At 39.2% G+C, this 10,315-nt stretch overlaps 1 long non-coding RNA gene across 1 annotated transcript in view; it reads left to right on the top strand.

The window, feature by feature from the left end:
• Positions 1–340: 340 nt before the first annotated feature.
• LOC122974405 overlaps positions 341–10,315 on the top strand; it is a 149,434-nt gene continuing 139,459 nt past the window's right edge. Inside the window, exon 1 of the long non-coding RNA XR_006400384.1 lies at positions 341–840. This is a non-coding gene — a long non-coding RNA (uncharacterized LOC122974405). The remainder of the gene's footprint in view (positions 841–10,315) is intronic.

Here is a 10,315-nt window from a genome sequence, read left to right as displayed (position 1 = left end):
CCCAAATTGCTTCCTTAATGTGACGTATTTCCTTTTCATTCAGGTTGTTGGGATGTGACATGTAAAGCAATGGGATAATTAGGTGCAGGAGGCTTTTATTCTATAGGAGCAGCAGATGGACGGGGCATTGCTGAAAAGTTTGTATTGGCTTTGTTGGCTGAAGTTCATAATCCAACCTTTAGGCTTAGTGTATTTTAATTAAATACCTAAAAGAGATGGGCATAAGGAATAAAAGTTAGCAGTTTCTTTTTTCCTTTTCTTTTTCTGTCCATCAACTGACCAACTTTACAGTCCAGTAGGTGGCAGTAATGAACCTATAAGCTGGTTGCCAACTGCCAATGAAGAAGAAGAAGAAGAAGAAGTGAAAGAAGAAGAAGATTATTTCAAGGAGTAACCAGGAATTTAAAGTCCCCAAGTCTTTCTCACATGCCAAACAGTTGTCACAATCCTGTTCCCTCTTATTTGCACAAAAATAGTAGTGAAGGACACACTAAATCGCTGAACTAGCCATCCTCCTGAAAGTTTTCTGTGATAAATTTTCAAGGAAATGGAGAATTTTGCAAAGTTTTACACCACTGTTACAGACAGACTGTCTCTGTTGACCTTGTTTACTGCTTTCAACCAGCAACAACATGAGAAACAAAGACTTACATTGTGATCACTGGAGATCTTTTTGACTTTAAAACTGAAACAAATACACAGTTGGAACCATCAAGAAGTACATTTCAGCTCTGGCCGTCAAGTCTCTGGTGAAACAGAAAATGACCCTCAACAAGGCAAGAGACATCTTCATGTAGAGAGGCTGGTGCATGGACTTCTTTACAACTAGAGCAACAAACAGTAAGTCATTATTTTTTTGTTAAGTTTGTCTTATGTTGTGTTGGTTGTGTTTTCTTGGCTGCCTGCCATTACTAGGCCTTAATAATCTTGGCCGCCATGACTGGGCCTCTACTCACCAGTCTGCTTGGGTCTTTAAAGTGAGTCTACACACCCTGGCTTTTTGTTTGCCTTTTGTTTGTATCATGTTGGCTGCCATGCCATGCCATCACTGGGCTTTAATTATCTCGGCCGCCGTGCCTTTGCTTATTTTTGTGATATACTTAAACTTGTGTTGGTGCAGCTGTATTTAAATGACTGCTTAGCCAAACTGCTATGTGCTCTATCTACCTGTTTACAAATGTATCTGTTTTAGATCAAGATTTGGTCTTGGCATTTTTCAGGTTGACCGAAAAAAAACCAAACAGGCGTCACGTTTGTTTAAGTTTGTATTGTTTCTTGGCCACCGTGACGTGACTAGACTTAAGTTTGTTGTGAACTCTAAAAAAAAATATGTTGGTGTGTGCTGAATTGAATTGGCTGCTGTGCCAAACTGCTGCAGTGGGTTCATGCATATATCTGCTGTACTGTATCTATCTTTTCACAGTTCCTCTTTCTGTCTGTATCTATATGCCTTGCATGCTGGCTTGTTGTTTTTCAGGTAGACCAACGAAAGGTAAGTGTCATTCTTATTTTTCTTCAGTTTGTGTTGTTTCTCGGCCGCCGTGCCAGGACTTAGTCATGCTTGTTTTTACCTCTTAAGGTGTGTTCAAACTGAGCATGAAGCAAATTTCTGCCTTCCTTTATTAACATAAATTAGAATATTGGAGTGTTTTTACAGTCTGTGCTAATTCACTACCAGCAGCCATCGACTAAACAGATGAAACATTAACTAGCTAACAAGACAAACTGACTGTGTATGTGACAGCTCAGACTCAGACTGACCTCATTTTTTTCTGGTATTGCCTATTTAAATCATTTTCAGCTGGTATTCACACATCTATGCCTCAATTTGCACCGCCGAGGGCTACCCACTTTTAATATCTGCTTGTGTCTTTCCAATAACTTTGTACACAGTTATTCCACCTCTAAAATTAGCTTCACATTCAGTCTGTACACATCTTTATTCATGTGCAGGTACATCTGTATATGAGATGCTACCCTGCCAGACTGCTCCAATGTGTGTGGCTAGCTAGCCAGCTGTCTGGATATATATGGTGCAATGGCTTTTTTTCCCCCCAGGTAGATCTACAACCAGTAAGTGTCATTTTTATTTTCTTGATGTTGCTGTGTTGTTTCTTGGCCATCGTGCCATGACCGGGCCTTGTTTTTGCCGCCGTGCAATGACGGGACCTATGTGTGTCGGCGCAGCTGCATTTAGATGGCAGCTGAACCATTTGTGATTATGCAGGTCACTGTCTCACAGCTGCAATGAGTACTTATTAACCAAGATGGAAGCATATGAACAAACTCTCTTCAGTCTGTAGTCTTTACAGTAAGCATAGGAAATGCTGCCTTTTACATATGATATTTGTGTTGTCCTGGCTGCCTTTGCATCACTGGGAGTAAAAGATTGTGACTTTGTTCAACAAATTTATTGGGAGGTTCTGTAATTGGAAAAAAGGCCAGTTATGATATGGAATACTTTCTGTTGTAATTTTAGTCAGTTTGCAAGTTATTATTCACACTTCCAACCTATACTGCTTGTTTCATTTCAAAGTGGTTTGAGACTGTGGCATTGTCCTACTTTATTCACTCCATGGAATGTAGTCTGTGATATTTTTGGAAATGAATATAGGGCTGCTTATATTTTGCCTTTAAATTATTATGACAAAGCAGGATGGAAGGATAAAATGCATGTTGTACATACTCACATATTTGTTTGGTGTATTTTGTTCACCGTCAAGTGTGTTTTGTGCTGGTCACCATCCTGTTATCATCAGAGCTTGGCATCACTGAAGTTATATTGGTGGTAAAAAATGTTTTTTTATCATCAAAGGTTTTATTTGAGTAAAACCTGGCTTTCAAAAGAGCAAGTGCTTCGATCTAAGCAATTGACCTCTTCGCACATCACCCAGTATGTGGTCCGTCCTACATGTCTTGCCCTCATCATCTCAGACCCCTTTGTGGACTCTTTGTCATAAATACGAGAATAAGGGTGAGGAGGAGCACTTAGCTGCCAGTCTTTGAGCAATTGATGTTTGAACAATGACTGACCTTGCCCACCGTGGATGTCTCTGGCTTTGACGGAAAGTAAACTAGTGAGGAGGTAAATTTTTAAAAAGCAGCTCAACCGTGATTTATGTTTCGGCTCTATGTTGTCATTATGTCTTCAGGCCAGGCCATTTAGTTGTGTTTAACCTGTAGCTGTGTGCTGAATCTTTGGCTGAGCCTGGAGAGATGCTGTTTGTCACAGCTGTTTTCTGAGGTTCTTCATCTGAGCCTTTGTTTGATTTGTTGACATGTCTCTTCACCAAAAGCCTATCAGTAAACAGCTTGCAGCTGTCCCTAGGTGTTTTTGCTATAATATAATGTTGCCTGTGGCTCTTGCTTGTCAGAAGTGGGTATAGTCATTACCGCATATGATTCAGTGGAAATCATGATTATGAATAAATTATTTTATATTATAATTATTTTAATTAGTATTCAACAAGTATTTTATCATTAGTCATTTATAACTTAGTCGTATAATTTTAATTTCTAATAATCTAATTTTAAGTGTCAACAAAACTTGATGGTTTAACTTTTAATTCTAAGTAATAATGTGCACTTGTTGTCAATTATTGACATGTCATTGCGGAATTGTAAAGGAAATGATTTCTATAAATTTGATGACCTTGTCTAACATTTTTAATAATTCGACACAATTGAGGCAAGAAAAGTTAAAGCACGCATTCTTCTGAATCAGTTCAGTGGCCCCATGAATAACTAAAACTGCTGTGAGAAACCTGTTTATTAGTTGTTATTATTGGAATAACAATAAAAATGAAAAATAATGAATCTTTTTTTCAGCTGGGCCATAGCTGCAAGTCAATAGTCTGAATGCTAATTGACTTATTTACATCCACTGATAATGAGCATGTTGGAGGACTAGGCTTAAGTGGTGATTATTATCGGTGCTAATACATTGCCTGTGGGAACTGCTCAGGTTGATGCTAAATACATTAAACACTTTACCCCAAAATTGCTTAAACATTCCTACCTGTCAGTACTGCTACTGTGACACCATCTCGCAATGACAAGCTTGTTTTTTCAGTAATAATTGAATGGGAATGTTTACCGATAGAGAGTTTGTAGCCTTAGGCCCACAACAGCACAACAAAACATTTTCAAGCTGACAAAGCCTGCCTGGGTGGGAGGATGTGTTTTCAATAACACCTCGCACGAGATGTCAGTCTCACAATTATAAGATCAATTCCTGGTAGGCTCATGTCATGAACCCAGGAGGAAGTTTTGTAGCCTTAGCTTATTCAGCACTGCAAGGCAACACACTCAGCACAACATAGCCCCCCATGTCCATGCAAGCTAATACATTTTTATTACTTGTGTCAGGCCGTTTTAAGGTACCACACTATGCAAATGATGAATTCTTCCTGAGGTATATTTTCTTGCTGACAGTTTGGCGAAAAGCTGAGTGTCACAATATTGATTTTCTTTGCTTCTGGCCTTGGTTGGAACCATTTTTCCTCCACATATGTACTATATCTTGAAGCATAGGACTTTGGAAATATTTCTTAAGTGAATACTTGCAGCCTGTTCCACGTCCAGTCAGTGTAAAGTAAAACTTTATCAGGATGTAGCTGATAAATGCAAGAGAACTTTAATGAATGTGGACCACCTGATTGAGTGATTTCAATCAGGTCGCACCAAATCTCAGCATGTTGCTATGTGCTGTGAAGATGTATAGCTGGGTGAAAATACCTTCTTAATGGTGGTGAGTCTGAAAGAAATGGTGAGAGCGGACTCCTATTACTTATATTCTCTCCACTCTCAGCCTTACCTAATGGGATATGCCTCAAACTGAACAATAGTTCCATTAAACGCCAAGTCAGAAACAAGAAGTTGAACGCTGAGCCTTTCAAACTGGCAAGCCAAGCTGAAAGATGGAATTTCAGCTGCTTGAGATTAAAAGCCATCCGCAGCAGATGGAAGTGGAAAAGAATGAGAGGAGAAAGAGAGAGAAAAAAAAAGTAGACGAAGGGAAAGACGAGGAAGCACAGGAGCAAGACAGAGGTGGCAGGCAGTCAAAGTGGCAGTTACACTGTAAATAAGATCTCCCCACAGGGTGCTTAGCTCTGGACTGCCTTTGTCTGGCCTTTAATAGCTTACAGGGCTGAGAGAGACAGATTAGAGCAAAACTGCAGGGACACAGAAATATAGGCTTTGTCTACAGCTAGGATTTATCTCCCACCCTGCGTCTGAACTTTGTTTTCCTGGGGGCCTCCAGTGTGTTGACTTGTAAAACCTGAGTTGTGTCTCAGTTCCTGTTGCCTACTGAGTTTGAATCATTATCACCTCAAAAAGATTATCTCAACTGTTTGAATGCCGTCTCTCTCCGTCTCCTGTATTTCACAAACAAAGTCTGTTTGACGGCGGTATCCGCACCGCAATCGACTTGTGCAGAATTGACAGACGTGGGTAGTTTGTGAACTTTTGCAACTTTTATTGGGATGCATTTTTTTCTTGTTGAAGCAGAGGAGCATACTATGAACCAGGCTCATTAATCAAAGTGCAGCCTAAAGGGAAAACATACTGGGCTACATTAATTTTCACAGCAGAGTGGCTGAGGGAAATGATTAATATATTACCATGAGGAAACAGGTTAAGAAGCCCTGATTACTGTCATATAACAGATCAATGAGAAGTTATGTATTACTTACCTATTTTGTCATCCTAAAATGAGCTAGAACAATTGAATATACAAAATATTCAATATATTCCCCTCTCTCCTTCAACAGATCTTAAATAAATAGATAAATATAGCTTTTTCCACAATTTACACAATCGTCTAGCATAGGACTGGAAATGGGGGGGGTTGGATGGGGGGTGTAATTTACATAATACATCTCGCTTTTAAAATCAGGTGTCGTTAATAATGAGCACTTGTGTTTGAAGGAGCTCTTCATTAGTGTGAATGAGCATGTGATTGCCCAGGCTTTGATGTGACTTCACACGGCAAAACCGGATCGGGGTGGCTAATGACGTTCGGAAAAAACGACGGTCGAGTTCAGTGAGTGTCGGTGCTTCTTTTGACATTAAGAGTTAACAAGAGACCCTAAGTCCCTTTGATGTGACACACCCAAGATTAAGGAAGCTTTTGATACGCAGTTGAACAAACTGGAATACGAGAATTGCACACTGTGCATTATCTGCAAGTAAGTAGATCCCACACAGACTCTAAATGGCCATACTTAATACTTCAAGGCTGACCGGGACCCTCATGGTACATTAAAATTTTTAACGCGTACTATGGTGAGTGAGTCAAACCACAGGAGGCTTGAATAATCGAACCTAATGCCACTGTACCTGTTTTGCCACGACTGAGATTTCCATAAATGTCAACTTCATCCATCACTCTCTGATCGGCTCCTGTTTAGTCTGTTTTGATCATTTCCCTCTCCTAATTGTCTGAAAACATGATAAGCACAGGTTTCTGAAAGTGGTCCGAGCAGCAACAACACGGGCACCTGCGTGTTTTGATGGCGGTATGCTAATTAGCTGCTGCATGAGCGGATGCTGCTTCCGAAAGAGAGGAGAGCCTAATTAATTTTCAGATTCGAGCTTTGATGTGTCTAATTGCTCTAAGCTTCCCAACTTCATTAGTCAGCGAGCTCCCTCGGTGGACGGTGAAGCCGGGTCCCTGCGGTTACCGAGGAAAGATTTACCTGTGTATTTTTAGGCCCTGTTATTATTAGATGCACTGTTGCTGCTACTGCATCTCAGCTGAGTCTAAAACCAATAAGAACTTAGCTTTGTGAAATAAAATTGCCCTTCTTTGACTGTGGTGAAATAAGTTCATGAACACTGTCAGTTCAGTTTACCGGTGCACACGGAGTTTGTTTGTAAAATTGTCTTGAAAGGTGCAGTGGAAGTTGGAAGGACAACAACAGGGTCTGCAGGTGAATGTGTAAAGGTTGGGGTGACCTTACTTTAGCATCCACCTCCATTTTCCCAGGAGAATTCAGATTTCATGGCCCTATCTGTTGTGGTATTGTCTCTCAGTTTTCAACCATATTTTCACCAATTTTCAAAATCAGCCAAACGCACACACACACAAAAAAAATAGGATGGATTCTTCTGAATGTATCATTATTTTTGCTTTTAAACATCATAGAGGAGAAAATACCTGACATTTTTGCATTCTGTTTACATGATATATCATTTCTGTTTTAGTCAAGCTACAATAATAATCAATACAAGAGAAGTGTGACCATAGTTGAAGAAAAAGTTACCCACACAGACAATATATAACTAATGTCTAGAAGTACTAAATTTACACATGGGAAAAGTAAAGATTGTGTGGAGGAAAAACACAGACTTGATTGGCACATGTAGACGGCTTGTGTCTCGGCCATCACCATCGTAGCAAAGAATGTGTCCATTATACTGTATCTAATGAGTTGATCACCCAGTCGCAGCAATCTGAACCTAGTTGTCATTCAGAGGACGTATGTGCCAACAGGCACGCTGGAATATGTCCTCCTCACTGCTGCCAGATGGAGTGATCCAATTGACATCTTGTTACTTGCGACAATATTGATTGGAGGAGAAGGTTTTTGTTGGGGTGTGTTTCCGCTATGTTTTTTAAAACATTTTTTTTGACTCTGATTAATCATTAGGGAGACATTTTACGGAAATGATCTGATTGGTTATAACTAAATGTCACTCACTGTCATTGTACAACCTAAGAATAGCTCTCTCCCCCCATCTGTCAGTGAAATTTGCGATGTAATGACAATGTCAGTGAGGACAATGCTGCACTGCTTACTTAAGAAATTTGAGCAGCATGATATTAGGACCTATTGTATGTCTAAAAAGACAAAAAAAAGGTCAACCATATAAAACCTCATTAAAGTTAGCTTTGTTTGCTAGGCCAAATGAGAACATAGGAAAGGGGAATCAATGCTGGAATAGCCTTTTTAAGAAGAAGAAGAAAAAGAAAAAGAAAAAAAAAACAATTGAAGATTGCTAGCTTGCAAATTTTTAGGGGGGCTTTTCTGGGATAGGGGGATTTTGCCTCATTAGTGAGCTTCTTGTGGTGTGTGTGTCAGGCCCTTGAGTCCTGGGGTGAAGCTGGGGGACTTGCTGACTTGTAGAAACACCTTTCTCTCCACTTTTTAATTTTTCCCTTCTTGAATCCCGTTTTAAAACTCCAAGAGAGCAATTGACCTCTTCAGTTTGCCTGTTTGACCACTTAGGGTCATTTTCTGTAAAGGATATAGGCTTCTGGCTTGCTGTCTTCACAGTTGTATTATCATCATTTTATAAATAAATGTGTTTCACAGGGATGTGGCACAAGGGACTATTGTTGTTTTTGTAGATATTCAGCAAATATTATTGCCTCTACAGAATGCATTCTGCTTATTTATATGCGATAATAAAGAGCCGTATTTTTCACAGAAATGTCCTAGAGGCAGAATTGGGTTACTTGAACACACACACACACAAATAACCTACAAATTTTGAATAAAGGTCATCATTTTGAGCCTATACTTCTGTTTTACCATGGAAAACAACACTATGATCACTACTGACTGTACTGTAAAAGCAGTTTTCACCCCTGGGCCAACTCACACTTTGTTTAAAAATTAAGTTGACTCCATAGGACCACTAACAACGTTTTTTTTAAGTCTATAAATACAGTAAGGAGTCCCTTAGCGAAAAGATCACGTTTCATTTGGCTCATGCTACAGTGTATTAAAAGCCTTTGGTACTGATGATCCATAATTCAGTCTCATTTTGACACATTACATTCAGGGCCCACATTTTGATTTCTGCTGACCCAACAGGGGAGGGAAAGTCTTCATCAGCAGCTTGTTGAGATTATATTTCTTAAACAATCTTAATGCACCCAGTCAACTCCCATCTGCGGACAGTGATCCATACAAGCCCCCAAGGGGAAGTCATCATCACTCATAAACCTGCAGAATAATGTACTGGATATTACTCATGCTTTTATTTTATGCAACAACCAATAAAACCTCACAGGTGAGAAGGGAGATTGAGATTTATCTCATTACAGTGGTTAACTACTGCTATCATACACTGTGTCTGGCAATAGTGACCTCTGCTACCAGGTTATTGTATTTACCTATTTATATCATTAAGTCCTACTGTTTCATAAACCCCTCCCCTGAACCACAATAGTCCAATCATGACTTAGCAACTGTAACTAGGCAGGCAAGCCTGTCAAGCTTTTGATTTCTCCACAAGGCAAAGCATTGTGCAAGGGAATAAAGTGAGGGTGTTTTTTTAGCTTTCCAAAACCAAAAATCCTGGAGTGTAAATCTAAGGAATCGCTTAAACAGTGTGTTTATGCACTCTGACATACTACAATCAGTAGCATAGCTGGTTAATTCAGTTCCGTTCACTCAACAGTAGTGTAGCATACCGTTTAATACCTTTTTTAAGCTAGTATTGTTTTGTTTTTTTAAACACTCATGGATTTCTTGCCATTTATTCTTTTTCATCTGTCTAACCTTGAAATGTCTTTTCACTTTGATATATACAGTATGTGTGTCAGTATGTGTGTGTGATTTAAATGACAATAAAAGTAAACTTGAACTTGAGCTTACTATATACAGTTGTAACTGAGCATTACTTCTGAGGCCAAGAGCATATAAATAATTACCTCTAATAATAATAATAATAACAATGATAATAATAATAATAATAACAGGCTAGTTATTACCAATAAAAAGCCAATTTCATGATTCCACTGTGTAGTGTTTTCCTGCCCTATTGGATTTTGGGAAATAGTGTTTGCATTTATCAGACACATCAATTAGTCCAAATAGGATTATTTTACAACAAAATAACAGACCAATCCTTTACTAGGACACTGCAGTACAGGGACAAAGCTGTTTCTTTATTTCCATGTCTCCTATATTAGATGGCGAGAATACTGACTTTTTGCCTGGGAGATGTAGTTTTAGCCTTTAGCACAACATCATGTACATATGTGGCCATCCAGTGCATATCTAGCACCTGCTTCAGAAGATTCTGGTTTTAAAACAAGTCAGCAGGAGACAGCGTTTTGAATCAACTCAGGGAGCCAGTGTTTGCTTACTTAACTTGCTAGCTACAACTGATAAAATCTGCAACAATCATCATTTCAGCAGGCAAAATCGGCGGTTGCCAGCAATAAATGAGAGGCTTGCTTTTTTCTACTTCTGTCTGAAATCAAGAACCCAATGTTTATAACTTACTAAGAATTCTGAGTGGTGAATCTGCCTCATATATTGTGTCACTTGATCAAGAATGAATGACATCATGCGCT

This window comes from Thunnus albacares, chromosome 22, assembly GCF_914725855.1.
Source record: "Thunnus albacares chromosome 22, fThuAlb1.1, whole genome shotgun sequence".
Lineage (NCBI taxonomy): Eukaryota > Metazoa > Chordata > Actinopteri > Scombriformes > Scombridae > Thunnus > Thunnus albacares.
Note: the sequence above shows the minus strand (reverse complement) of the source record. Positions and strands in the feature narration are given on the sequence as shown.